We start from the raw sequence: 27251 nt of genomic DNA on the forward strand, positions 1-27251 counted from the left end.
AACAATAAAAGCTTCTTGACTTGACTTTTCTTTTATAGAAAGAGAGACTGATTTCCATTTCAAACAGATCTGCAAAGTTTCAGTGTGTTTGAGTTTAAAGGGCAGTACAGGTCCTTTGCCCCAAACTCTGTACTTATTAACATCACTCTACGTTTCAGGTAGCCAGTGTAGAGATAATAGAATTGGGGTTATATGATTATATAAGAGAGAAATCTGGCAGCTGCATTTTGGACTAACTGTAGCCTATTTATTAAAGATGCAAGACAAGCACCTAGTAATGCATTACAATAGTCCAGTCTGGAGATCATGAATGCATGAAGTAGCTTCTCAGCATCAAGTAGCTTCTAATCTTGTGACCAGTGGTCAAAGAAGTTTTGGAGAGAAGTATACACTCAAATAGACCAGCCATGAGCTACGGAATCCAAATGTTTCCTGTGGAATATACAAATCGAGGACTGCTGCTGTTAGCTGGATACTTTTCGTCTAAAAACCTTTCATATGAAAGACATTGAATTCCGAAATCAAAAAATTTCCATTACACGGGTCTTCTATGCACCAAGCTTGAAACTGCAAATTGTGTGCACTCTATCATCTGGATTGATTGAACCGCCTGTTTCCTAGTGTATAAGCTTTCTTAGGATGACTGCAGAAAGTCTTCATCTGCGCTGAATGTGCTGTTTGAGGCAGTCAGGCTGTCACTGCAACAAGCCATTATGGATGGTGACTTTCTGAGGCAGTATCCACTAAACACAGCATTTCAGAAGGAAACATCATGCCTTTCTATTCAGACTCCATTTCAGTTGAGTCAAAATGGGCTGCTCTAAAAGCCTTAACCATTCACTAGCGATTATTTTGGCAAAAAGAGTAAGAGAAAGTCAGATATATCTACTGGCCTCAGCCTTCTATTCCTAGAATGCATATTATGGCACTATTTGGATTGGACAAAGATGACTAAACAAATCAGCTGTTTATCTTTTACAGGTAAAGGCTCAGGGACTGCCTCACTAGGGTCATCACCATGAACTACAGGTGGGGCAGATGGGGAACTATTTGTCCTTACTCCAGATTCTACAAGGTTAACATTTTCCCCTCACTGGTGCCATAAGTGCAGAGAGAATCCCTGATTTCTTTCAGTCTTAAGGTGGGTTGGTTCTTGTGACAAAGGGCATCTAGCTCTATCCATCATACAAAAGCCAGCACCATTTGGCAGACATCTTATCCAGCGTTTCACATTAGCAACATGTGATTAAAAGGACAGTTGATTGTTTATAGCTTTGACTGGAGGGGAGATCAGATCGATGTGCAGTGATATTGCAACATCCTGAACTGGGGATGAATTACCTGATCAACAGTTGTTTTGCTGGGATTGAGTTTCAACCGATGAGCCGTCATCCAAGATGATATGTCCGACAGACATGCTGAGATCTGAGCTGGTGGTATCTGAAGGAGAGAAGGAGAATATACTCAATAATGGTGTGTTTATATTTTTGCCTTTGGGGGGAAAATTAAGCATACTATTATTGTGTAACATGAGAAGCACCTTAACAAGAATAACTTATGTAGTAGTTTAGCAGCTGCTGACATCATTTGCGTGAACACACAACATAGGTTCAGCTCTAAATCGGACAGAGCGCTAGACTTTGACTTTCCCCTACTGTGAGGTTTTTCCCTTCTTCAGCCAGACAGAGGTTATAGAAGCTTTTATTTTGTTACGCATATATTACAGTACAGTGAAATTTTCTTCACATATCCAAGCTTTTGAGGTTGGTGTCAGACTGCAGGGTGAGCCATGGTACAGCGCCCCCGGAGCAGTGAGGGTTAAGGGCCTGCTCAAGGGCCCAACGGTGGAAGCTTGTCAGTGCTGGGGATTAAACCCTGATCCTCTGATCAACAACCCAGTGCCTTAAGCCACCACTGACCCCAGAACAGCTACCACTGTTGATTATTTTGTCCTGCTGCATGACCAAATTTCCTAGCTGTTAAACAAATGGCTTTACAATCTTCCCCCAAAAATATTCTGGTATAGAGTAAAGTGCACTGTTGTCTCAATGAAAGCACGTTTCCCAAGACCTACTACTACCCAGTCTTCACTAGGGCTGGGACGATTTACTAATCTGGCGATTCAATACTATCCCGATACTTTTGTGCCGATTCAATACATATTGCGATTCTGTAGCTATTGCGATTCATTGTTTAAATTGTGATTTTTGTTTGCTTAATAAAGATTAGACAATGGCAAATACTTGATCATACCCTTAAAGAGACTGTATATGAGTTATATTGACAAAAACAATGCATCACATCTTTCTGAATTTTTATTTCAGGAGCATATACATACATAGTGCATAAAGAACCTTGAACCATAAAACTTTCAAGTACCAAAAACTTGTATATAATATTTGAATGTACAACAAAATAACTAAAAACAATACTCTCTGAAATAAAATAAGTGCTGTTAAACTGTTCCAATAAATAACAATAAATAAAAAAGCTCCGGAACAATTTATTTAAAATTGAAATAGATTTATATAAAGGTTTATTTATTTACGGGCTGTCAGGGTTACATAGGACTCTGTAGCTCGCGATGCGACTCGTTGAGCTTTGCTTAAACGTTTTTTTTACTTCTGACGCAACCTCGTCATAGATTTTAGGCACGACTGTGTCTGCGAAAAGCTTCCTCGATGGAATAACATACCTCGGCTCCAAAGTATGGATCATATTTCGAAAACCTGCATTTTCCACAACGCTATAAGGTCGAATGTCTTTGCAGATAAAAAGAGCAATCGACTCTGTGATGCGTTTTGCCTTCTCCGAAGTGCATGGTAATTTACTCAATGTCACATACAGAGTTTGTTGAGACGCTGCAGGTTGTTTGGCCTTCAGCCTGAAATTCACTATCAAATTCGCTATAAAAAATATGCTATCACTGTATGGCAGAGTTTGCATACCGTTTTAGTCATGTCCAGCGCAGCTCTTCCTGCCAGTGTGTAAAATCCAAAGTGTTTCCACACTTGTGATTTAAAACGTGAAGGTGCAGAAACAATTCTCAAAGAGGTTTGCTCCCCTGCCTCTGCCATGGTTTAGCTTTCTCGCGCCAGCTTAAAACGGATACGACGTCGTCTAATACAGACAACAACAAAATACGTTTCACCCTCTGTTGGAATAAAAGCGATAACGTCTTCCCGCCACCTCTCTGGAAAAGTAAAAAAATTAAATATATATCTATTCTGAGTCAAACAAATCGATCTCAAAATCGTTTTAAAAAGTATCGCGATAGTTTGGTGAATCGATTTTTTCTCCCACCCCTAGTCTTCACCCCTTCATCCTCATGCTTGACAGTTCGTATGAAGTGTTTTTGGTGTTGTGCTATATTCAGTAACCAAACACGACACTGTGCATGACATTAAATATCTCTACCCTGGTCTCACCAGTCCAAAGAATATTGCATCAGAACTATTGTGATTTGTTCAGCTGCAATTTTGCAAAGTCATTCTGTCAAAAAGGGGTCTTTTTCCTATCCACACTTCAGCGAGAGACCCATAATTGTTCAGGTTAAGTTGCTTACTGAGGCCTGTAGGTTATATAATGGAACTCTTGGGGCGACTTGAGCAGTTGTGGTGTTTTGAGCTGAGACAGAAATATGGGGTACACTTATTATAATAAGTTTTAAACTGTATGGTTGCCAAACATCGTTAGCGATACATTTGTAAAGACACTTTCGGAGACTTTTAATAACTGATTTGTGTTCGGATTATGGAGATGGAGATTGAATCAACGAAAAAAAAAAGAGTTGTCGTAAGAATCTTCATTCTTATCCCTGTAAACCAACCCCAATACTCAAGAGAAACGTCCACCAAAGAAAGTTAATAATGATGGAGAGAATGAACCGTCTTTGACTGAGATGCATGAGAACGTTATCCGCGTTCTGACAGCCAAAATCGAACAAAGAGCTGATCAAATTGATATGGCAGTCAAACAAAACACTCTAATTGCTGATTTAAAGGACAATGCATGTCTTAAAACACAGTGTGGAATCTCAAAAAAAGATACAAGAGATGAAACAGAAGCTGAATGATGCTGAGCGATTATAACAGGCGATGGAACTTGCGCCTGTACAGAGTCGTCGAGAGATCAGAAGACGACGTTAAAGCAGTTGTGAAAGAAATATGCAGAGATCCTTCCAGAAGCCGAGTGCACCCTTGTGACAGGTGCTATTGATATAGTCCACAGGATTGGCAAACCTCCAGAGATGAAGAACAACGTCACATCGCGACCTGTAACAGAGCCGATCGGCCCTATACACTCACTACGCAAGTTGCGTAAGACCCCGCAAATTACACAAGGCCCCGCCTCCCCCTGCCTCATTTTACAGCGTGTGTTAATGTTTACAGTGTAGATGACAATATGAAGCGGGCTATCCATCTGCCCATGAAAAGAAAAAAAATAAACAAAATGAGAGTGAAATGCAAGAACAGCAATCAGGAAAACCTGTGTTCTCTTCAAGTCTGATGTCAACAAGAGCAAATAACAATAAAGTGATGTGATTCTGTCTCTAGTCTCTATCTGACTAGCTAAATTAGCTGTGCAGTGCTGCCAGTGCATCTCTTGGCCTGTCTGTCACACAACAATTTATTGCGTGAACATTTGTGTGAATAAACGCCCAAGGGCAACGGTGTTTATAAACGGCAGCTCATTAACCGCGCCGCGCGTGAACATGCGTTCATACGCATGTGCAATCGTGCATGAAATGACACACACGCAATCCAGCAGCATCTGTGTGGGGACCAGTACAAAAAATAGCGTGATAGCACTCCTAAATGACAATGTTTATAGTCTCTCAATCAAGGTTACAACAACATTAATGCAATATGAAAACCAATGGATTTACATTGGAATGGGCATAATGCCAGGTCAATATGAATGCACATCCCTCAGTAAATAATAACCATCAGGGATCGAGTCTTGCTCTCATGCATACTATAAAACACAGTGATACGGATTTTTGATATCAAGTATTCAGTTTTAAATACTTAAAATGTAAATATAAAGAGTGTGATTTCTAGTAATAACCATAGTTTTGCTATCAGGAATTACATTTAAATTCAATTGCTATTATTCAACTCAAGATTTGATTTAAAATATTCCATTCAATAAAGATTTCATACCTCATTTAATTCTGTATCGTTTTACTCTTTGACTGAGAGATGGATCAAACTTTTTTAAAAGGAGGGAGGTTTGTAGTGGGAGCAGTGGGGTGGCAAATGTGAATGTGTGGCAAATGGTTTACATGGCACACGGGTCAGGTAGGAGGGCCCCTTAGCAGAATTTTGCTTAGGGCCCCAGGGAGGTCAGGAATAATATTAAGAAGAGGCTCACCAGCTTTATATAACACTTCTTTCAGTGTGTTTGAGTTTAAAAGGCAGTACAGGTCCTTTCCCCCAAACTCTGTACTTATTAACATTACTCTACATTTCACACAGACATGCAGCTCAACAAATCATTGGTCCTGCTCAGATCCACAGTACTCAGTGCAGGGCTGTCAAGTGTCACGCATTGAGAGTGACAGTCATGCTTTTTGGTCTGCTGTCACGCTCTCCTGCTACATATCGTATTTCTCATGCATAATTTTTTTTGACTATTTATCATATATTTAATATGCTGCAGCGCCCAAAATGTATCAGTCCACACCGCACAATCAAGCGCATCTCCCCTGAAGTCCGTAGTCAAAACTGACACTTATCAGCCAATTAAAAAAAGAGGCTACACAATAGCCAATCAGAAAATAGCACTATCTGGGTAAGATTTAACGCAACAACCAATTACAAAAACTTTCATTAGAGAGGGTATTTTCGATGGTCGGTTTGAACAAAACCTCTGTCTCTGGACGGACATTGTCCTCAATCATGACCCTAAAAATGTCCGGGCTTGAGCCGAACTGTGTTAAATGGGAGCAACATTACAAATGATTCCACACACACACACAAATTAATAAATGGAAATTAAAGAAATACTTTGTATTTGGTTAAATTGTGGCCAGTGATCCTTACCAAACAAAACAGCACCCTGATTATTATTATTATTTACTTTTTGGTGGGTTTTTTTTTTTTTGTTTGTTTTTTTTGGGGGGGTTGGAGATGTCACGCTTGCCTGTCTTCAAAACTTCAGAGCCCTGTGTGTATGTGTGTTGTGTGTGTGAGACTGATTAGCTAACCAGCTAACTAGCTTCCTACACAGGAACTTCACCTCACAATTTATCAGTGAAACTTGAAATAACACCGAATTATAAAGCGTCACACCAAAACAGCCCAAACGTACCAGCAACATGTTTTTAAATCCATGACAGTGAAGGAAAGATTTGTGCGGAAGAGAAGAAAAATATTTAAAAAGTCCCATTACAAACAATCAGTTGTTGAAGGTAGTTGGTGAAGAGAGGAAACAAATTTTGGGATAACATTACAAGTAGCACCACAGTCTATCTGAAAGTTAACTAGCTTTTTGTCCAACAACATACCTGCAAAGAGATGTTGACTTTTGCTGTGTGCTTCTTTCACTTGATTTATTGTATCTTGGTTTTCACTGACATCTGTTATTGTCATGATGTCCTCACACGACTCACTTGATTCTGAAATTTTGTGTACAGGTCTGCCTTTCTTGTTTTTCTCAAACCTGGACTTGCATTTTGCAGAAAAGTGTTCTCCTTTCCATATTTCTTACACTTCTTTCCATAGGCTGGACATCTGTGTTTATTTTTCTCATGTATGTTACCACAAAAGTTACAGTTAATCTCGTCCATTTTGTCTCTCCTTGGATTATTTCCCTCATCTCAGGGCTGTGTACCACACACAATGCGGTCGCTTATTAGTGAGTCCTTAATGTCACCAAAATTGCACGTGCTGGCCAATACTCTCAAATCTGTGACATATCTGTCAATATTTTCGTCTTGTCCTTGGTCTCTAACAAAAAACTTATATCGCTCAACAGTCTCATTCAGTTGCGGATTGCAATGTTTATCAAACTGCGTCGTCATCGTACTCACTGTCCTCCGCGCAGATACATCACCGCTTGTCAGCGTTGCTAAATGTTCCCTCCCTCTCTCTCCGAGGAGGTAATTAAACAACTTAACTTTAGTTGTCTCTTCTGCATCGGGCATAGTGAGGTCTTGGAAAACTTTCCAAGTTTTCGCTAAGTTGTCTGAATCCAAACAAAGTATTGGAGGCGTCTTGAGACCATTCATCGCGACGTCTGACGCTCTTTTCTGCTCCGGTTTAGGCTCCGTATACACTGTGTAATCCCTTGCTCGATCTCGCGTGCTAGGCTAACTACAACAAGCTAACGGCACTTTTCACTTTTCACTCCTCACGGCTCGATATTCTTTCGCCTCGGCTGAATTCACGACGGCTGCCACCATGTTTCATTCTGTTCTGTTTTATTAAACTATACAGAATGGATGATTAAAGCAGTATCATTGCTTACTTTATTTATCACATGTGCATAACAGCAACACGTGCCAGAACCTAGTTCTCTGTCCGTACGTCACTCACTTCCGTTCGTGCATCACTCAAATCTGTCCCCTTGGGAACATGACAGGAAAACTAACAATCCACTTGTTACAATTTGAATATGAAAATACAACGTGTGTGTGTGTGTGTGTGTGTGTGTGTGTGTGTGTGTGTGTGTGTGTGTGTGTGTGTGTGTGTGTGTGTGTGTGTGTGTGTGTGTGTGTGTGTGGCTTGTTGGTAGATCAGATTTTGCCCCCTGCTGGACAAAGGCATATCACGAACGTGAAATATTAACATATGAGTAGCTTTTGTTTTTTCTGGAGGCCCAATAAAATGCAATGTTAAATGCTTGTGTGTGCGTGTGTTATTGGACATTTTATGTCTGTGTGTCTTTATGTATATTCATTGTGCTGTAACGGGTAAGATTGACCAGGGAGCAACATAGGCGTTATAAGATTATTTCATGCACAAAAATGCCGTCTGCTTCTGTGTGTCGTCATCATTTATTCGTGTACTGGAGCGTGCAGTCAGCTGTCAACCCAAATAAAAAAACTATTTCACTGAACAATGTAAAATATATATTTGCAAAATAATAGCCAATTAAAATATTAAATTTACTTGCTTAATGTGACTTTTGCTCCTGAACATCAGTGCACCTTCATCTTCACACAGGCCTGTAAGGTTTCGTCTGTAAGATGTGAACAGTGTTTGTTTTTAATGTAGTTCATGTTGGAGAAGACCTGCTCACATATGTATGTGGATCCGAAGATCGACAAGACTCCAAATGCGTACTTTTTCAAGTTTATGTAAGTATCGGGGATGGCAAAGACAAGTTTGTCACTCCATTTGTGATTCTGAGCAAGAATGGCCTTCTGACGGGCAACAACTTCAAGTTCAGCTGTCAAGAGATTGAACTTGGACACCCGTATATCTTTGTCGGCTATGTCGGCCAGTTCCATCTCAAGATCGGGTTGACTTACACGTGCAAATGCAGTTATGTTCAGTAGGGATGGATCGATGGTCAGGGGTGTGACAGGGAAGGACAGTGTTTTTTCCTCTCTGAACTCACAGAATCATTTCCCAAACGATGTTTGCATTGCGGTGATTGTAGACTGCAAATACTCCGAATTGATCATATTGTGAGCTTGTTTCAATACTCTCAAAGAGGGGAAGTGAGACACAGTACCTCTCTGTAAATCTCTGGCAAACACTGTCAACTTGCAGTCAAATGCCAAAACTGCCTCCAGCATGTGCAGAGCTGTGCCTCCTTTCCCCTGAAGAGCTGTGTTCAGCGTGTTTAGCTGCGTCGTCACGTCTACCATGCAGTGTAGCTTTTCTAGCCACTCAGGCTGTTCCAGCTCAGGAAAGGTGAGCCCTTTGCTGCCCAGGATGGTTTTCGTTTCAGCACCTCCCCTCTGGACAGCCACCGGATTTTGTTATGAAGCCGGAGATCAGAGTACGTGCTTTCCACTTCTTCCAGTAACTGATGGAACTGACGGTGATTTAAACCCTTTGCCAATATTTTATTGACAATCTAAATGACAATATTCATTACATACATTACATTCTGGAGGAAATGTTTGAGCGCACAAGGCCTCTTGGTGCAGGATGCAGTGCAATGTCAGCAACTTTCTATCCAGCAGCTTCTGCAGTAAAGCCACAAAGCCCTTCTGTGCTCCTTTCATGTTCGGTGCCCCATCAGTAGCCACTGACACCAGGTGGGTGGTGTTTATTTCTTTGACTCTTAAACAATCCAGGACAGCCTCACATATGTCCTCCCCCCGTGTCTGGCCTTTTAGTGGTATCAACTCAATCATTTCTTCCTGTGGCCCAGCGGAATTCACATATCGGCAGAACAGCGCTATTTGTTCAATATCATTTTTGTCTTTGGACTAATCACAGGCGATTGAGTACACCACAGCTGAATTGATGTCTTTAATTTGCTTCCTGGTGATGTTTTCTGCCATTTTATGGTTCTGTCTTTGACAGTCTTAGCAGAGAGAGGCATATGAAAGGGAAAAGTCTGTGAAAAGATGTTCTGAAATATTAATGAATGATTCTTTTATATATTCTCCATCTGTGATCGGCTTCCCCTGCCTGACTATTTCCTGAACAGCCACAAACCTAGCATATGTAGTTGAACTTCCAGACTGCATCCACTTCTTGAATTAATTTTTGCTCACATCAAACTACCGCAACAGTTCCAAAATGCCTTTTTTTTCTCTCATCTCCATCCGGATATTTTTCAGCAAAGTTGGTAGGATTAGCACACAGTTTAGTAATGTTCAGAAATCTATTAGATCATAACATGAGATTAAAAAAACCCACTGATAAAACACTCATTTTAGTTTTGGTTTTTATTTATTTGCTTTTTGTAACCCCAGGCATCATGAACTTTCTATTTGTTTAAAGGGAGTGACTTCCATACTGACTTCTAAGACAGGGCAATATAAAGAGCAGCTGTGACCTGAATTTCAGATCTGTGTGCTTAGTTCAGTTTGTTTGGTATAGCTCATTGTCACAAGCCGTCTGAACGAAACCTGGATTTAGATCTCGATATCTAAGGAGCAAGCCGGAGGTGACGGTGTCATGGAAAAAACTCCCTGATAATAAGAAAAAAAATGAGGAAGAAACTGAGACACAAGACCAACAGAGACTCAAAAGGGAACCTGTTTTGTTCTGTGTGACTGCAAAGCTGGAGAATTACAGTACATATTAATGCAAAAAGTACTGAATGTACAAAGATACTAAGAATATCTTCTGATAAGTCCTGATACAGCTGTTTATTAGACGTGTATTATCTTTTATCCTTTAACTCAAAGTATACTCAGGCTTAACCTGTATTACCCTCAAAAGTCTCAGTTTGACTCAGTTGTATGATGGAGTTGCCTACCTGGTATTTGACTTTAATTACATGAGCACATAGACTTGAGTGTATAGACATAGTTTGTGTGAGAGATTTAAGAATTTCTTTCTGCCAGGACTTGTCCATGTTCCTAACTAGCCTACCAAAGCTTCAGAGACATGGATATCCCCACAGAACACTGCTACACCAGCTGCTGTATCCTCTGCCTATGCTTTTTTCTCACTCACCACGAAAAATGGGCAGGGGTGGTGGTTATTGTCAATTAGATGATGTTTTACACCGCTCCTCTTGTCTCATTTAACCATCTCCTCTTTTGAATTGCATGCCATTTGAGTCACCTCTCCAATCAACCTCGTTATCATTCTTGTCTACTGCCCTCCTGGTCCCCTTGGAGACTTCCTGGAAGAAATGGACACATTTCCCTCCTAACTCTTCTGGACTCCTTTGACCATACACTCAACAGATACATACCCACACACAAAGGAGGCAATGTCGTGGACCTGGATTTCACCCATCCTTCCCCAGCTACAGACATGACTGTTACCCCACTACACCTCACCGATCATCACCTCGTATCCTTCACCATCAATAACTACGTAAAACTATCCTACCTAAAACTGCCTCCTTGCTCTTACCTGCCAAAACCTCCACTCTCTCTCCCCTTCCTCTGCAGCTTCTGGCACATTTTTGTTTCTCTTCCTGATGCTGAGTCCTTTTCCTCACTACCCTTGGACTCAGCCACATATGCTTTCCTCTCCTCTCTTTCCTCAACCATGGACTTTCTCTGCCCTTAGTTCACTAAACCCAAGAAAACATCTTGTTCTGCTCCTTGGCTTTCAGATGTGTTGCACAACAATCGAAGAGAGCTAAGATCATTGAGAGAAAGTGGAAGAAATTACAACTTGATTCTTACCGTACACTCCTGGCCAAGTTCTCCTTAGATGTGACTTCTGCCAAGACTTCCTTCTACAAAGAAAAGCTTGCAGCTTCGGCACAAGACCCTCAAAAGCTCCACATCATCATCTCATCTCTACTCAACCCCCCGGGTCCACCAGCTTCATCCTCCCTGACTGCAGAAGACTTTCCTTCTTACCATAAGAAGATTGAGGAAATCTGCAGGACCTTCACTTCTGCCCCGACTGCACTTACACCTCACAGTCTGGATTTCCCTACTCCTTTGTTGTCACGTTTCTCAAATGAAGCAGCAGAAGAGATTTTACAACTCATCCGGTCTTGCAATCCTACCACCTGCGCATTGGATCCACTCCCTTCCACTATGCTCCAGACCATCTCGCAAGACCTTCATTACCACTATCATCAATAGATCCATAGCATCTGGTCAGGTACCAACTACTTTCAAGAGAGAGCGAGGGTTATTCCCATCCTATATACCAGGGATCGGCTGTTGTGCCTTCCACACAGTGAGGACATGGTCTGATGAGACCAGTGAGGCTCTGAAGCACTGTTTTAAAACAACTATGTGGGAGGAATTGAGTAATCCTCATGGGGATGATATTGACATACTAACAGACTTTATTACAAACTATATCAACTTCTGTGTGGAGAATACTGTACCTACCATGACTGTATGGTGTTTTCCCAACAACAAACCATGGATCAACTCTGATATAAAGACTCTTCTTAAAGAGAAGATGGTTTTTAAATCAGGAAACAAGGAAGAGCTGAAAAATGTCCAGAGAGAACTGAGAAAGAAGTTCAGGAAAGGAAAGGCATGCTACAGGAGGAAGATGGAGGATCAGCTGCAGCAGAACAAAGTCAGTGGTGTGTGGAAGGGGCTCAAAACCATCACTGGTCATAAGGAGCCCAGCTCTCAGGCTCAGGATGACCAAAAGGTGAATGATAAAAATCTATTCATTAACAGATTTGATCAGCCACCCTCCGCTGCCCCCATCCAGACCCTTTGCTGCAACCCCCCTCCTCTGCTTCCACAGCAAGCTGTTCCAGCCCCACCTCTCTCTGCTCTGCTATCAGCTCACAGACACAGACTGTGAGTCTGACATTGTTGTCTGCAACACTGGAGTCCTGCAGGGAATGGTTCTGGCCCCGTTCTTCTTCACCATATACACTGAAAACTTCATGTTCAGCTCAGCATCCCGTTACCTACAGAAGTTCTCTGATGACTCTGCCATCGTCGGTCTGATCAGAGATGATGATGACAGGGAGAACAGAGGACTGATCCAGAACTTTGTGGACTGGTGCCAACAGTGCTGCCTCCAGTTATATGCAGGGGTGGATTTCGTAGGCACAAACAAACTTCATTACCACCAGTGAACGTTCAGAGAAAAGACATCGTGAGAGTGCACTCTTACAAATACCTGGGTGTTCATCTGAACAGCAAACTGGACTGGACAGACAATACTGAGGGAATCTACAAGAAAGGGCAGAGCAGACTCTTTCTGCTGAGGAGCCTAAGGTCTTTTGGAGTGCAGGGGGAGCTACTGAAGACCTTTTTTGACTCTATCTGCCATATTCTATGGTGTGGTATGCTGGTGCAGCAGCAACTTTACTTCAGAGAGGAGGAGACTGGACAAGCTGATCAGAAAGGCCAGCTCAGTCCTGGGGATTCATCTGGACACTGTACAGGAGGTGGGAGAAAGTAGGATGGTAGAAAAACTGTCATCATTGCAGGAGAACGACTCACCCCCTGTATGAAACGGTTTCAGCTCTGAGCAGCTCCTTCAGTGACAGACTGTTACATCCTGTGTCTGAAGGAGCGATACAGGCGGTCTTTTCTCCCTGCTGTTATTAGACTTTACAATCAAAGCTACTCCCAGTGAACCAGTCACCATAATACACACTGTTATTATTGTTTAACTGCAACAATAAACAAAAGCAAAGTATTTTAAACATGTGCAATAACAAATTTTGAAAAGCGTGCAATATTACCTATGTGCAATAGGTCGTTCAGTGCAACTACTACTCATGGTCTCTTTTTATACTTTTTTTTGTATATACTGTATATTATTTCTCTCTATTCTTTTATATATATATATTTGCATTTCTTACTCTTTGCTGTTGTAACAGAGAAATTTCTCCATTGTGGGATGAATAAAGGTATATCTTATTTCTCAGCAGTGTCGTATAAAGTACTAGAAAGCAATACTTGAGTAAAAGTACAAGTATCGTACTAGAAAAAGCTTTGGTAGAAGTGAAAGTCACCTTTTAGAATATTACTCATGTAAAAGTCTTAAAGTATCTGATATATACTGTACTTAAGTAGCAAAAGTAATTTTCTGATATTTAATGTACTTAAGTATTTGAAGTAAAAGTAAAAATTAAAAATTCAGTGATTTTTGGTAGGCATAAGAGCAGGAATCATGAATCACTTCAACTAGCACTTCCTTCTCTTTTTGTTGCATATATGTTTATATGAAAAAAAACAAAACTTTGAACAATGTTTTAGATTAATGGTATCTTAAGTATGTAACATAGTCAACCAGAGTTAATGTATCCAATGATGGAGACTTAAGCACATTTGTACGTTGCCCTGGATAATGGTGTCTGCCAAATGCTGTAAATGTAGATGATGGTGAGGATAATTGCACCAATGGTCAAAATAAAAGTGATCATCATAAAGAGTTATTAGCAATATGGGTGACAGTAGTAGTATTAGTAGCGATTGTCTGGCGGGTGGATGGGTTTGGTAGGAGAAGGGAAGTGTCATCCGCAGACTCTCAGACTCTGTGTGCCTTTCCTTAAGTCTCTGATACTGATCTCTGTAACTGACAAAACAAGAAAGCCTGCTATCTTAGCATACGTTATATTAGACATAAAGGCATATTTCTGGTCATTGTAGTCTCTGTAATCTTATTTCTGTTTTTAAAAACAACGTTTTCTACTTTTATTCTATACAGAACATATTATTTGGGTTAAAGTGACCTGTTTTAATCCTGTCTGTTTTTAATCTCTAATGATAATAGGCAAAAAAATCTAAATAAATGTAATTAAAGCCCAAATTAAATTTGCATGTGGCTGCTGATACACAGCCTATTTTCATAGTTACTGTACTCCTGTAACCAGACCCTTTTTCCCCAAAATCCATTATTAACACTTTAGAACTTCCAGCTGATTTAGTTTCTGTTATGTAAAAGATTTCTCATGATAGTGTTGTGCTGTAATGGCAGATCACAATGCACAAGCTTATCAGTCTCTATTGCTTAACACACACAGGCTTTAATGACTCTGATCTATTCCCTCGTGTCAGGTGTTATGTATAAATAAAATTGTACAGTTTCTTAATTTTTCTTAAATTCTTCTGCAGTATGTTGGTGAAAGTGAACGGGCAGTACGCCAGGTGTTCCAGAGAGGACAAAAGGCTGCCCCCTGTGTCATCTTTTTTGACGAGATTGATGCCCTTTGCCCCAGACATTCTGCCGATGAGGTAATTACGCAATATAACTCTCACTATTTGGTGTGAAAGATTTATCAGGTTTAAGAGAGCTGATTTTATACATGTAGGTTAATATTATAAGTAGTGTTTTAGTCTCTGAAGAATAAAACTTGGTTTTGCATTTCCTTATATTTATCTCTAAATATATCAAACAACTTAGAACAATGCACTGTTTGTTGAACCCATCCATTGCCTGGGTGTGTCCTGTTAGGTTGATTGTTTATCTCTGTAATATCTCTGAAAGTCTACTCTTGGGATGAGCTCTGGGTTTTGATTGTGAAGACTGCATTTGTTGTTAAAAAGGATACGCCACCATGAAGACCACGACAAGCTGTCAAGGTAGAAGACCAAGGCATTTTGAAAAACAGCCATTGCACAAGCTTTGGGCAAAACCAATACAACAGGTGGGAAATAAAACAAGAGGAGATGATTAGAAACATTGTTGTTTTTAGGGTTTTACTTTACAATCTCACACAATGTCACTAACAATTTCCAGTAGTGGTGAAGGTATCACAACCCACCGTTCTATAAAGACTTCAAAAGCAGAAATATAAAGACCATAGCACACATCAGTAATAATCAGAAGACCAGATTGGAATTCACAAAGAAACACAGAGCCTCTACAATCTAATGGAAAGCCTGAAGTGTGGAGAGAAAAAGGGTCTCCTCATGTTCCAAAAGAACATCTCATCAGTCAAGTGTCATGGCTTGAGCTCACATGGCTGCTGCCCTTAAATAATGATTATTAATCATTATCGATTATGATGGGTGCAGTAGAATGAATTCAGAAATCTTACAGAAACATTTTCTGTCAGTTTACAGTGAATTGTGTGGATTTTACCCTGTTGGTCATCATTTCACATCCTGAAGAGGAGACTGAAAGGAGAAACCCCCTGAAACATCTTGCTGGCTTGATGCAATTATTGCCATTGGGAAAAAACACAAATATTACGTGTTACTTTCTTAAATAGATCATTTACATTTGCTCATCCAAAGGTTCCATGTTTTAATTTGTTTAACACATTTAGATATAAAAATTAGGAAATGAATGTAGAAATGTTCTATGGTCTTACATTCATCTAGTCTAAAATCCAAATGCCTAATAGTGTATTTGAGAAACAAAAGAATGGACCTTGGCATTCTGATACTTTAGGAGGGGACAGTATGTGTTATCACAGACATTTGTGGCCATACATTCTCTCTCCTGTCAATAACAGCAACAACAGCCAAAAGTGGCTGCCTGTGAGCTTGTGGAATTGGAAGAGGGCAGATCATTCTTTCCTCCGTCTGTTACACTGCCCAGTGACTGAGAATAAGCAGCAAAGATGTTCAGCAGTTTGCTGGCTTCATGTGTCTTGAGGAAGCATGTGTTAACATCCAGTCTTTCCCAGCTGGTAGCTGTTGTGTGATAGGGGAGAGCTGGCAGGTGGGTGGGGATTTGGTAGGTGACCTGTTTGGGGAGAAAATACGAAGAAAATGGGAGAGGGAAATGTTGCAAGAAGTGAGTTACTGTGGCTGGTATGTTGCAGTGCTTACATTCAGCCACGTGCAAATTTCCAGATATTCACGTCAGCCCACAGCATTTGCCTGAGCTGACCCAGCAATGCCCTTGCTCAAATATCTTCTCTCAGCTATCAAACAGTGCATCAATAAAGGTTTATTTCACAATATGTCTTAGTCTGAAAGTCTTTAGTGTCTTTCAGCTCAGACGAGGATAAAAACAATGGGAGCTGTTTAAGTTGAGGAAGCAGGGTAGGATTAACTAGGGTCACGATGACCACAGTCCCGATGGCGTGCCAGTGGTGGTATATCATAACTTAAAACATGTATTCATAAAAATATTAAGGTTGATACCAATGGACATTATAATAAGATATCTGCTATTGAAATCAGTGCAGATGCAACAGATGCAGTCAGTCTCTCACTATCACTTAAATGGTCATATTGAATACACAGCTGTGACAATAATAAATATATGCCAACAAAGTGTGACTGAGAACGGAAAAAATAAGCTTTTGGAGGAACTTGTGAGATGTGAAACATTTTATTAAATTAACAGATTCATAACTTGCAAAAGATCTTCCATGAAGATCATGAACATAATAACATCAGTGAATGTACATCAGTGTATCAGATGCCATCGTTTCATATGGGTTTTCTGTCACTCTGACTCTGTCAAAAGAACCGGCGAGGCGGCGTCCCACCCTCCTCTGACTCTGATTGACCGTGATTCACGGCCCGTAACCCTAAATCAAACCAACCAACGATGGCAACGAGTATTACCCAATCAGGGGCAGAATAGGACGCGTCTCCACACAATGCGGGCGGGGTGATTTGCATGTATAATGTGGACCTATGTAAAATACGGGACAAATCGCGTCCCGTATCAAATCAATATCAAACCCGTATTTTGCCTGTAATTACGGGACGGGTGGCAACCCTATGATTAACCCTGATTGGTCAGGCATTGTGCCAGGTACACACACAATATGAAGCAAATTTTGAGGTGATAAAACTTTTTTTTTTTTTACACAGGGTTGATGAGTAGCTAGCTAGACACATTCTTTGTGTCTTCTTTAACTTAATAAGACAGTTTGTTCTTATGGAAATTTTTCCTACATTACCGTATAGCTCACATTTACAGTATAATCTTCATTTCTGTTGATAGAATTAAATACATGTACTGAATGATTGAAAATGCCACAGCTGATGTGAACAGCAGAATGGGTTTGGTTTGTGTGTTCAGTCTGGAGCCAGTGTGCGTGTGGTGAATCAGTTGCAGACCGAGATGGATTAGTTGGAGACGTGTCGCCAGGTTTTCATCATGGCCGCCACCAACCAGCCCGGTAAAATGAGCCAGCAAAGCATTTCATGCATGTGTACCACTGGGCCACTCCTTCCAATTAGTAGAAAGAGAAACACTTCAAGTCACTCAAGGTACAAAGATTTATTACAAAATTAGGACATCAAAGGATATACACAAAACACGGTCATAAAATGATTTATGTAAATAACTCAAATTTTAGTCCCAGCTCTCCAAGATGTTAACAGCCAACTCACACTATATTAGCTAGTTTCCTAAATTCCTAGCATGTGGCAGGCCCTTAAAGCGGAAGGCGGCATTTCCATGATAATTCACACTGAAAAGCAAAAACACACCACAAATTCAAATAAAACTAACAAATCAAAACATAAACCTTCACTCATAAACACATCAAGAAAACATGGCAAACATAGATCCCATACAAGAAAAGGCCCACACATACAGAAAGCAAGCACTAATAATCAAGCTGGCGACATAAGGCTGGGAAAGTGTTATAAAAAAAAAAAAAAAAAAAAAAAAAAACAGCCAACCAGACTCGTACACAAACAATCCACAAAATACACGTGCTGCCACCATACATACACCTCTGAGACCGGCCAGCTAGGGAACCAAACAAAAACAATACAGGAGAAACAGCAACTGAAATCTAAAACAAAACAAAGCAAAATTAACAATACATCCTGTAACTGCTGCTATGTCATTTTATTTGTTTACCTTTTGATGATAATTTTTCATTGAGAATTTAAGTCGTTTGTAGTGTTTAGACTTTTATGTATTATTTAATTTATTGTATGTTGAGGGACTTTTATTTTGATGCCTCGTTGCAAGAGTGTGCTCAAATGCATAATTGACGTGAGACTTCTAGTCATTAAGGGCTAGCGGCAAGGACGTACATTTTGTATGCTCCGATGAAAAGTTTGTTCCAGTCAAAAAGGACTTGAATGGTCATAAGGAAGAATTATAACACTTAAACAATTGGTTAACTTTGATATTGTTATAAAACCTTTCCTTAATGTTTACAAAGTACTTTAACTCCAAATGAAATGAGTCAATCAACAGCAAACTTCAGTTAAAGTCAGAACATTCACAACACACACAGTAACTTATTTGACTTACCGCAAAAACCTTTAGGAAAACCGAAAAAGTTCTTGATGACTTAATCCGTCAATTCTTATAACTGTATGTTGCTTCGTATATCTTTGTGTGTGTAATGCTCATCTCACGTGCTGCGAACATGCTGCGACAAGCCTGCTGCTCCTAGAAACTTGCTGTATCATCCACTCGTGTCGTTGAGCAGACGAGTTTTCACTGTAACTCCCTCCAATTTTGAAAGGTAATTCTCAAAGTGAAAAGTGTTATTGTCTGCACAATTTAATTTCCCGTAAAGTATTGCTACTGAAAAACAGCTTTTGCTTTGTTGAAGAGTACAATATTTACATTTATGTTACATTAGAAGTGTTTAAGGTTGATTTTAGAGGTTTTATTGTCTATCCATATTTTCTACTAACAAATTGTCAAATTAAGGTAATGATTTAAAATGTCTAGTAAGAACACAGTTCAGGTAAGGGACAGTGATAACTCAAGACCAATCTGAAGAATGTCAAGTGGATGGTGCTGATGCACAACAAAAAAGGCACAGCAGTTAAGAAGTACAGTAGTAAAAGAACTAGGACTAACAGAGAACGGTAAAGAGCTGCATGCTACAAAAATTAAGTCACTTCAACAGAGGTTTAACTATATCTATGACAAATGGAAAACACGTTAAATCTTCTAAGCGGACATTATCACAATCATCAGAGGCTTCATCAGAGGATTTACTGAATGATGCCAGAGGTCTTATCTCAGATGACCAGTGTGTTTATGATGACTTGCGCAAAATCAGATCAACTTCAGATCAAGACATACATCGAAGAGTGGATTTGTGTGTAGAGATTTCTTACTTTGTTGTATCCAGAGCCTCAAGTCGACTGTAGGGAAAAATTCCAGAAGAGCAAGACTGGCCTGAAGCAGGCTCCCTCTTTAATTCAAGTACTTGTAAATCAGGTTCGTTCTCATTTATCTTGGATGGAGCTTCAGAACATTCAAGTAGGTCTTCTGTAAAACGAGAAGAAGCGGCGGCTGAAGCTGCTGCAAGTGAAGCTGTTCTTGAAGTGTTAGAAGAACAAAATAAAGAAAAACTGGAAATACAGCTGCTGGAAGCACAAGTTAAAAGGAAGTTAGCTGATCAAGAGGCAGCAGCTGCAAAGCATCATTTAGAGCAAGAAGCAGAAGAGGTGAGAAGAATAAAAAGAGGAAGAGGAAGCTAAAATTAATGCTCAGTTGGAAGAAGAAGAACATGTAGCTCTACAAAAGGCTCTTGAAGAAAAACAGAAAAAGATACAACATTTGAAAGCAATGAAAAATCTAAATGTAGCACGAACAAAATTGAAGGTATATGATGACGAGAAGGTCATAAAGATCAAGATCATAAGGACTTCTCAGAAATATCTCCTGTGCCACAAGCTGTAATCGCTTCTTCAAATGAAAGTACAGCAGAACTTGTAAAGGTGCTGGTGGGTGCTTTTAAATGTAAACAGAATTCCTGTTTCTGAACCTTCAGTATTTAGTGGGGATCCACTGAATTACAATGACTGGAAACACTCCTTTGAAAAGCGTGCAATATTACCTGTGTGCAGATAAGTAAGATAAGTAAAAGATATACTACCTACATAGGTATGTAAGTGGACAAGCGAAGAAAGCATTTGAAGTATACTTCCTACTTGGAACTGAATCTGCCTAAGCTGCTGCATGGGAGATTTTAGAAGAGATACGGAAACCCATTTACAATTGCAAAAATCATACAGGGACAAGCTCCAGGAGTGGCCTAAGATGGGATCTAGAGACAGCTTCGAGCTTAGTTTGTTGACTTTCTGGGGAGTTGTGAGGCTGCCATGGTTCATATCAAAGCATTGGAAATCTTAAATGACCAATGAATGAGATGGTTGATTCCGGTGAGATGGAACCGGAAGGTTATTGAAGTCGAAGAGGAGAGCAATCAGTTTCCCTCCTTCAGCCAGTTTGTTAAATTTCTGACAAGGGAGGTAAAAATTGCTTGTAACCCGGTCACATCATTACAGGCACTTAAATTAGGTGAAGTTGAAAAGCCAAAGCTTTGGAGAAAAAACACTGGCCACAAATTCCAGTGAGAGGTCCGTCATAACATGCATTTTCTGCCTAAAGACTGGGCATGCTTTGCACAAATGCAGGAAACTCATGGAAAAATCAATTCCAGACCGAATCAAATTTGTTCAAGCTAAGAAGCTGTGCTTTGGTTGTCTTAAGTCTGGTCAATTCTCAAAGAACTGCAACAGTAGGATATTTGTGATGTGTGCCATAAAATGCATCCGACATGTTTGCATGAGGACAGAATCAAATAAAAACCAGAAGTTAAGTCAAGAAAAGTCAAGTACAGGACAAGAAAGGCATGAAGAAAGACTGCAGTCAGCACAACATAAAGAAACAACCACAAATGTTACTTCAAACAGGGTAATACTTAATGAAGTTAACACACACAGCTGCAGTTATTCCTGTATGGATTTCATCTATAACAACTTGCACAAGAAGTCCTTGTTTATGCCCTCTTAGATTCTCAGAGTGATACAACTTTGCATTTTTAGTGAAGTAGCTAAAGCATTGGGAGCAAGCAAAGAACAAGTTAAGCTCAAGCTCTCTACCATGACCTCAAGAACCACTGTGGTAAACTCTGAAAGAGTAAAAGGACCTACAAGTCAGAGGCTTTAATTATGGTAAAAGGATTTCTTTACCACTCGGGAGTTTATTCCAGCCAATAGAACTCACATACCAACTAATGAAACGGCAAAGGCTTGGTTGCATCTGGAGCATCTTCAAGATGAGAGAGCACATTTTCAGGATTGTGAAGTGGGTCTGCTCATTGGGTACAACTGCCTTACTGCCAAGAGAAAGATTTTGGCTAAGAACATCAGCCTTATGCACAGCATACAGACCTTGGATGGAGTATTATTGGTTATGGGAATCCTTATGTAGACTATGGTGAACCAGTCATCATATTGTGGTAAGGCAAGTGACACCAATTATGGAAACTTCTCTCAACTTCAAAACTGAGGTAAGTTATGTAAGCCGAATTAAAGTTAAAGAAATGAGTCCTTCAGGGATAATAAAGGTCCTTGAATCAGACTTCTCAGAGAAAACCGGAATGGACGATCCTGTATCTCAAGAGGATCTCAATTTATTGACGATTTTAAGAGAGAACATCTCACAAAAGAGCAATGGTCATTATGAAATGCCATTACCATTCAAAAGGGAAAACTTCCTAATAACAAAACATATGCAATACATCACCTGAAATGTCTTGAAGATTTAAGAAGGATCAAAGGTACTTCGAGGACTATGTAAAATTCATGGATGATATAATCACATGGTGATGCAGAGCAGGTCCCTGAGGAAGAAATTAACAGTCCAGCGAGGTATATTCCGCATCATGGAGTTTATCATCCACAGAAACCAGGTAAAATGCGTGTAGTATTTCACTGTTCTGCCAAGTTTCAAGACACATCTCTCAATGACCATCTCCTCACAGGCCCTGATCTAACCAACACATTGGTAGGTGTTTTATGCCGTTTCCGAAAAGGTTTCATTGTAGTCATGTGTGACTGAAAAAATGTTCCACCAGTTTCATGTGAAAAGGGAGGATCAGGATTACTTGCGATTTCTGTGGTGGGAGAATGGCAATCTCGAGAGTACACCATCAGTCTACAGAATGAAAATTCACTTGTTTGGAGCTGCTTCGTCTCCTGGTTGTGCAAACTTTGGCCTGAAACATCTAGCGGCACAAGGTCGTGGTCAGTACAGTGAATATACCATACGCTTCTTTCAGAGAAACTTCTATATAGATGATGGTCTAATAAGTGTACAAACAGAGAGAAGCTATCGCGCTCATAAAAGTATCAAGAGAGCTTTGCTTCACTGGTGGGTTAAGACTCCACAAATTTGTTTCTAACAGTGAAAGAGTGATAACCATCCCAGAAGAAGAACATGCCACAGTCAAAGACTTTGATATGGCTTTGAGTTTACCTCGCATGGAGAGAGCGGTGTATTACATCTGACTCCTTTAAATTTAGAGTTCAAGTTAAATCCAATCTACTAACAAGAAGGGGCATGCTTTCTACTGTAGCCTCAGTGTATGACCCCCTGGGGTTCATGGCACCATTTGTTCTTGTGGGAAAACAAATACTAAAGCAGATGTGTACAGAGAAGGTTGGTTGGGATGAGGAAATTCCAAAGACATTAAGACCTCGGTGGGAGTCCTGGATCAAAGACTTACCCAATCTGGCTGAATGGAAATCAAAAGAGCCTTCATACCTTCAAATTTTGGCAAGGCCAAAATGTATGAGCTACACCATTTTGCGGATGCAAGTGTCTATGGATATGGTGAATGCACATATCTTTAGAGCAATTAACGAGTCTAACAAAGTTCATTGTTGTTTGATAATGGGAAAGTCAAGAGTTTCACCAACCAAAATAACAACTATACCCAGGCTAGAACTCTCAGCAGCAGTTATTGCAGTTCAAATCAGTGACATGCTTCGGAATGAACTAGAAATACAAGATTTAAGGGAGTTCTTTTGGACAGATTCTACAGTTGTTCTTGGCTACATAAACAATGATGCCAGACGTTTTCAAGTGTTCGTAGCCAATCAAGTCCAGTACAAAACCTGAACAATGGGCTCATGTTGCATCTGAGGACAATCCAGCCGATCATGCACGACCTGACAGAAAATGCAAGGTGGGAGAAATGAATGATGATGATCCTGGCAAGTCGTAGCCTAAAGGTTAGAGAGTCTGATTCGTAATCCTAAGGTTGTGGGTTCGAGTCTTGGGCCGGACACGACAGAGGTGCAAGGCACCGAACCCCCCAACTGCTCCCTGGGCGCCGCAGCATAAAAATGGCCCACTGCTCCGGGTGTGTGTTCACGGTGTGTCTTCACTGCGTGTGTGTGTGTGTGCACTTTGGATGGGTCAAATGTATAGAACGAATTCTGAGTTTGGGTCACCGTACTTAGCCGTATGTCACATCACTTTCACTTAGAACTTCACAAGGCTCTTGAGTGTAACACCAAGGCAAAGGAGAGCAGATCATTATTGGATCGCCTACAGAAATTCTCTGACTGGTCAAGGCAGTTGCTAGACTAAAACGTAAAATTCAAAGGCATGAAACAAAGAACCCAAGAAAGTACAAGCCTAGAAGAAAGGAAAGAAGCAGAACATGTTATCATCAAGATGGTACAAAAGGAAGCATTCTCAGATGAGATGAAATAAATTGAAGCAAAAGAAAGTAGTTGTCAAGACCAAAGACAATAGGCTGTACAAATGGACTACAGAAAGTGCTTAGTAAGTAAAGCTGATGTGGCTGCTCTTTGGAAGCAGCCACATCAGCTTTACTTATTAAGCACTTTCATGAAAGAGTCCATCATCAAGGGCGTGGTATGACAATGAACGGACTACGAGCTAATGGATGGTGGATTTTGGGATGTAGTGGTTCCATCTCGTCACACATCTTTAAATGTGTCAAGTGCAGAAAGTATAGACGGCCTACAGAAGAACAAAAAAATGAGTGACTTGCCTCAAGATTGAATGGAAATAACTCCTCCATTTACTTACAGCGGTATTGACTGCTTTGGTCCAATATACATCAAACAAGGGAGAAAAGATCTCAAGATATGGTCTTTTATTTACCCGTCTCTGTTCAAGGGCTATACACATCGAGATGATAGATGACATGACAACTGACTCATTTATCAATGCTTTAAGAGCATTCATTGCAATTAGAGGAAATGTTCGTCAACTGAGATGTGATCAAGGCAGAAATTTTGTTGGAGCAAGGAGGGAATTTGCAGAACTCATGAAAGGAATGGAGCAAGAAAGACTTAAGGCTCTAGGATGTGAATTCCTTATGAATCCTGCTGCAGCAAGTCATATGGGTGGTGTCTGGGAGAGACAAATAAGAACCATAAGAAGTGTTCTTACTGTTCTTGACCAGTCAACACAAAGACTCGACAGTACTTCCATAAGGACGTTCCTGTATGAAGTTATGGCCATCATTAATAGTAGACCACTCACTGCTGAATATTTGAATGAACCATCCTCACTGGAACCTTTAACTCCCAACCACATTCTTACAATGAAGTCGACAATTATTTTGCCCCCGCCTGGACAATTTACAAGAGAAGATCTTTATCTTCGTAAGAGGTGGCACAGAGTACAGTATTTAGCAAATGAATTCTGGACTCGATGGAAGAGAGAATATCTTATGAACTTACAACCAAGACAAAAGTGGAATAAGAACTGAAGAAACCTGAAGGGCAATATTGTCCTTTTTTGCAAGATAGTCTGGAACCACGTAACAAATGGAAGCTGGCCAAAATCACAGTTTACCCAGGGTCAGATGGGTTACACATCCTATATTTTATTAAAACACTAAACATTTAAAACCCTGGTTACCAACTGCAAAATCTCAATTTAATTAACATTTACATTAACGCATTTACCTTATTTGGCAGATAGCAGATATAACCATCAATGTTTGACCATTTATTCACATCTGAATAAAACACATTACCAGAGAAAAATACAATTACAACATTTCATCCCATCTTAATTAAATTAAACAAAGCCCATATATTTACCTATACCAGCAGCTGTCAACATAGACAGCATTACTTCAATCATCTAGATAAACAAAAACACAATTTGCCCATAGCATCAAAATAAATATCCATAAATAACCAAATCAAACAATATAAAAATAACCAGTCAGCCTACCTCATCTGGGGCAAATTCAGACCCAACCAAACAAAGCAGCATTAGATCCCATGTCCCACTGGGCACCTCTTCCCAGTGCCTTCTTAAAAAGTTTTTGGAATAATTAGCCTACCCCACACACACACACACACACACACACACACACACACACACACACACACACACACACACACACACACACACACACACACACACACACACACACACACACACACACACACTGGTAGGCACTTGCCTGGTTACACATGTTTTTGTCTTTTCTAACATTTATCTGATGACTTTATTTGATCTGGGTCAGATATCATTGATCCAGCATTTCTTCGACCGGGCCGTTTCAACAAAAAATTGGGTTTGCCTTCACCAGAAGACAGAAATGCCATATTCCTCACTATTACCAAGGTGAATTTACAGTATTTGTTTTAAAACGATAGCTGTATTAATCTGCTTGTATAGACCAGTAACATGAACTGAATTTAAAGTAAATTGTTAACAATCCATGGAATTGCCACAGGGAGGAACTAAACCTTGCCTGGTCTCGGATGTGAACTTGAAGGAAATTGCCGTGACGAACGTTGCGACTGTTTCACGTGAGTGTTAGACAACAGTAAAGAATAAAGCTAACTCTGTGATAGAACAGAATAGGTAGTTTATTATATACTATTTTTGAATGTAAAACATTTCCTGCTTGTGTATGCAAAGAATTTATTTGCATGTTAGATGTTTTTATTGTCGCTATTACATTTTTTGCTAAGGGTGATGACTTTTGTTTTATTGAGGTTGACTGGCATTTGCTGATGTGATGTTAGTTTCAGTGGAGTCATTAAGTTTATCTTAATAAACCATCTCTCTCTCTCTCTCGTTCAAGAAACACATACTTGAAAGGAAGATGAAAGGTTCTGGAGAAGTCAATGGGGAAATGACATGGTTTTCAGCACTAGGTCAGCGGGGGTTGCTATACTAAAGGGAAAGTTCAAGGGTCAGGTTCTTAGCCAAGAAATTGATAGTTTGGGAAGAATGGTAATAATACATGTTAACATTAATCAAACTCATTACACTCTTGTGAATTCATATGCCACTAATAATAGAGGGCTAAATGAAACGTTTTTCACAAATATCGAAATTAATCTGAAGCAAATTAAAAATAAATTTGCCTTGGCAAAAATAGTAGGGAGGTGATTTCAATAGTGTATTTGATGAGGTTATGGATCGATGGCCATCAAGAAGCAATGAAACTCGTTGTGAAATCAGTAATGTATGTACCTGTATAGGTTTAGTTGACATTTGGCGGCTCAAAAATACAGACAAAAGAATATATACATGGAGCATCAAAGATTATTCCAAACAATCATGCATTGATATTGAACAATATGTCCAGACTGTTTCTATAGAGCTGTCAGTTTTAACTGATCATAAGGGTATATCAGTTTTGATTAATATGCATGGTCCAGCTGAATTTTAACTAAAAGGGGGTTATTGGATGATGATGATGATAATTTTAAAACGATTGTATCAAAGTTAATAGATAAGCACTGGTCTCAGGCTAAAATAATGAAGGTTTGTGGGAAACATTGGAAAACTATGAAATACAAAATTAGGATCTCTCATGGCATGGACACTGGCCTATAAGCATAACTTTTCACCTAGGAGATATTTGGAACAACAAAGACATCCTATACAAAAATAAATCTTTTTTTTTAATACTGGGTTGAAAATAATATTATATTAGTCAGCTTTTAAATAATGATGGAAATTTATTGACTTTTTATTGAATTTTTGAATAAATTTAAAATACGTTAGACCTAAAGAATTTGC

The 27251-nt window shown here is 39.8% G+C and overlaps 1 long non-coding RNA gene across 1 annotated transcript in view; it reads right to left on the reverse strand.

The window, feature by feature from the left end:
• The window catches only part of LOC125145096, a 7792-nt gene extending 230 nt beyond the window's left edge, over positions 1 to 7562 (reverse strand). The window contains exons 1-3 of the long non-coding RNA XR_007143418.1: positions 6512 to 7562; positions 1342 to 1440; positions 1 to 432 (exon numbers count right to left, since the gene is read on the reverse strand). The exon at positions 1 to 432 is cut by the window's left edge and continues 230 nt beyond it. This is a non-coding gene — a long non-coding RNA (uncharacterized LOC125145096). The remainder of the gene's footprint in view (positions 433 to 1341; positions 1441 to 6511) is intronic.
• Between the last annotated feature and the right edge of the window lie 19689 nt (positions 7563 to 27251).

This window comes from Tachysurus fulvidraco, chromosome 7, assembly GCF_022655615.1.
Source record: "Tachysurus fulvidraco isolate hzauxx_2018 chromosome 7, HZAU_PFXX_2.0, whole genome shotgun sequence".
NCBI classification, from domain to species: Eukaryota; Metazoa; Chordata; class Actinopteri; order Siluriformes; family Bagridae; genus Tachysurus; species Tachysurus fulvidraco.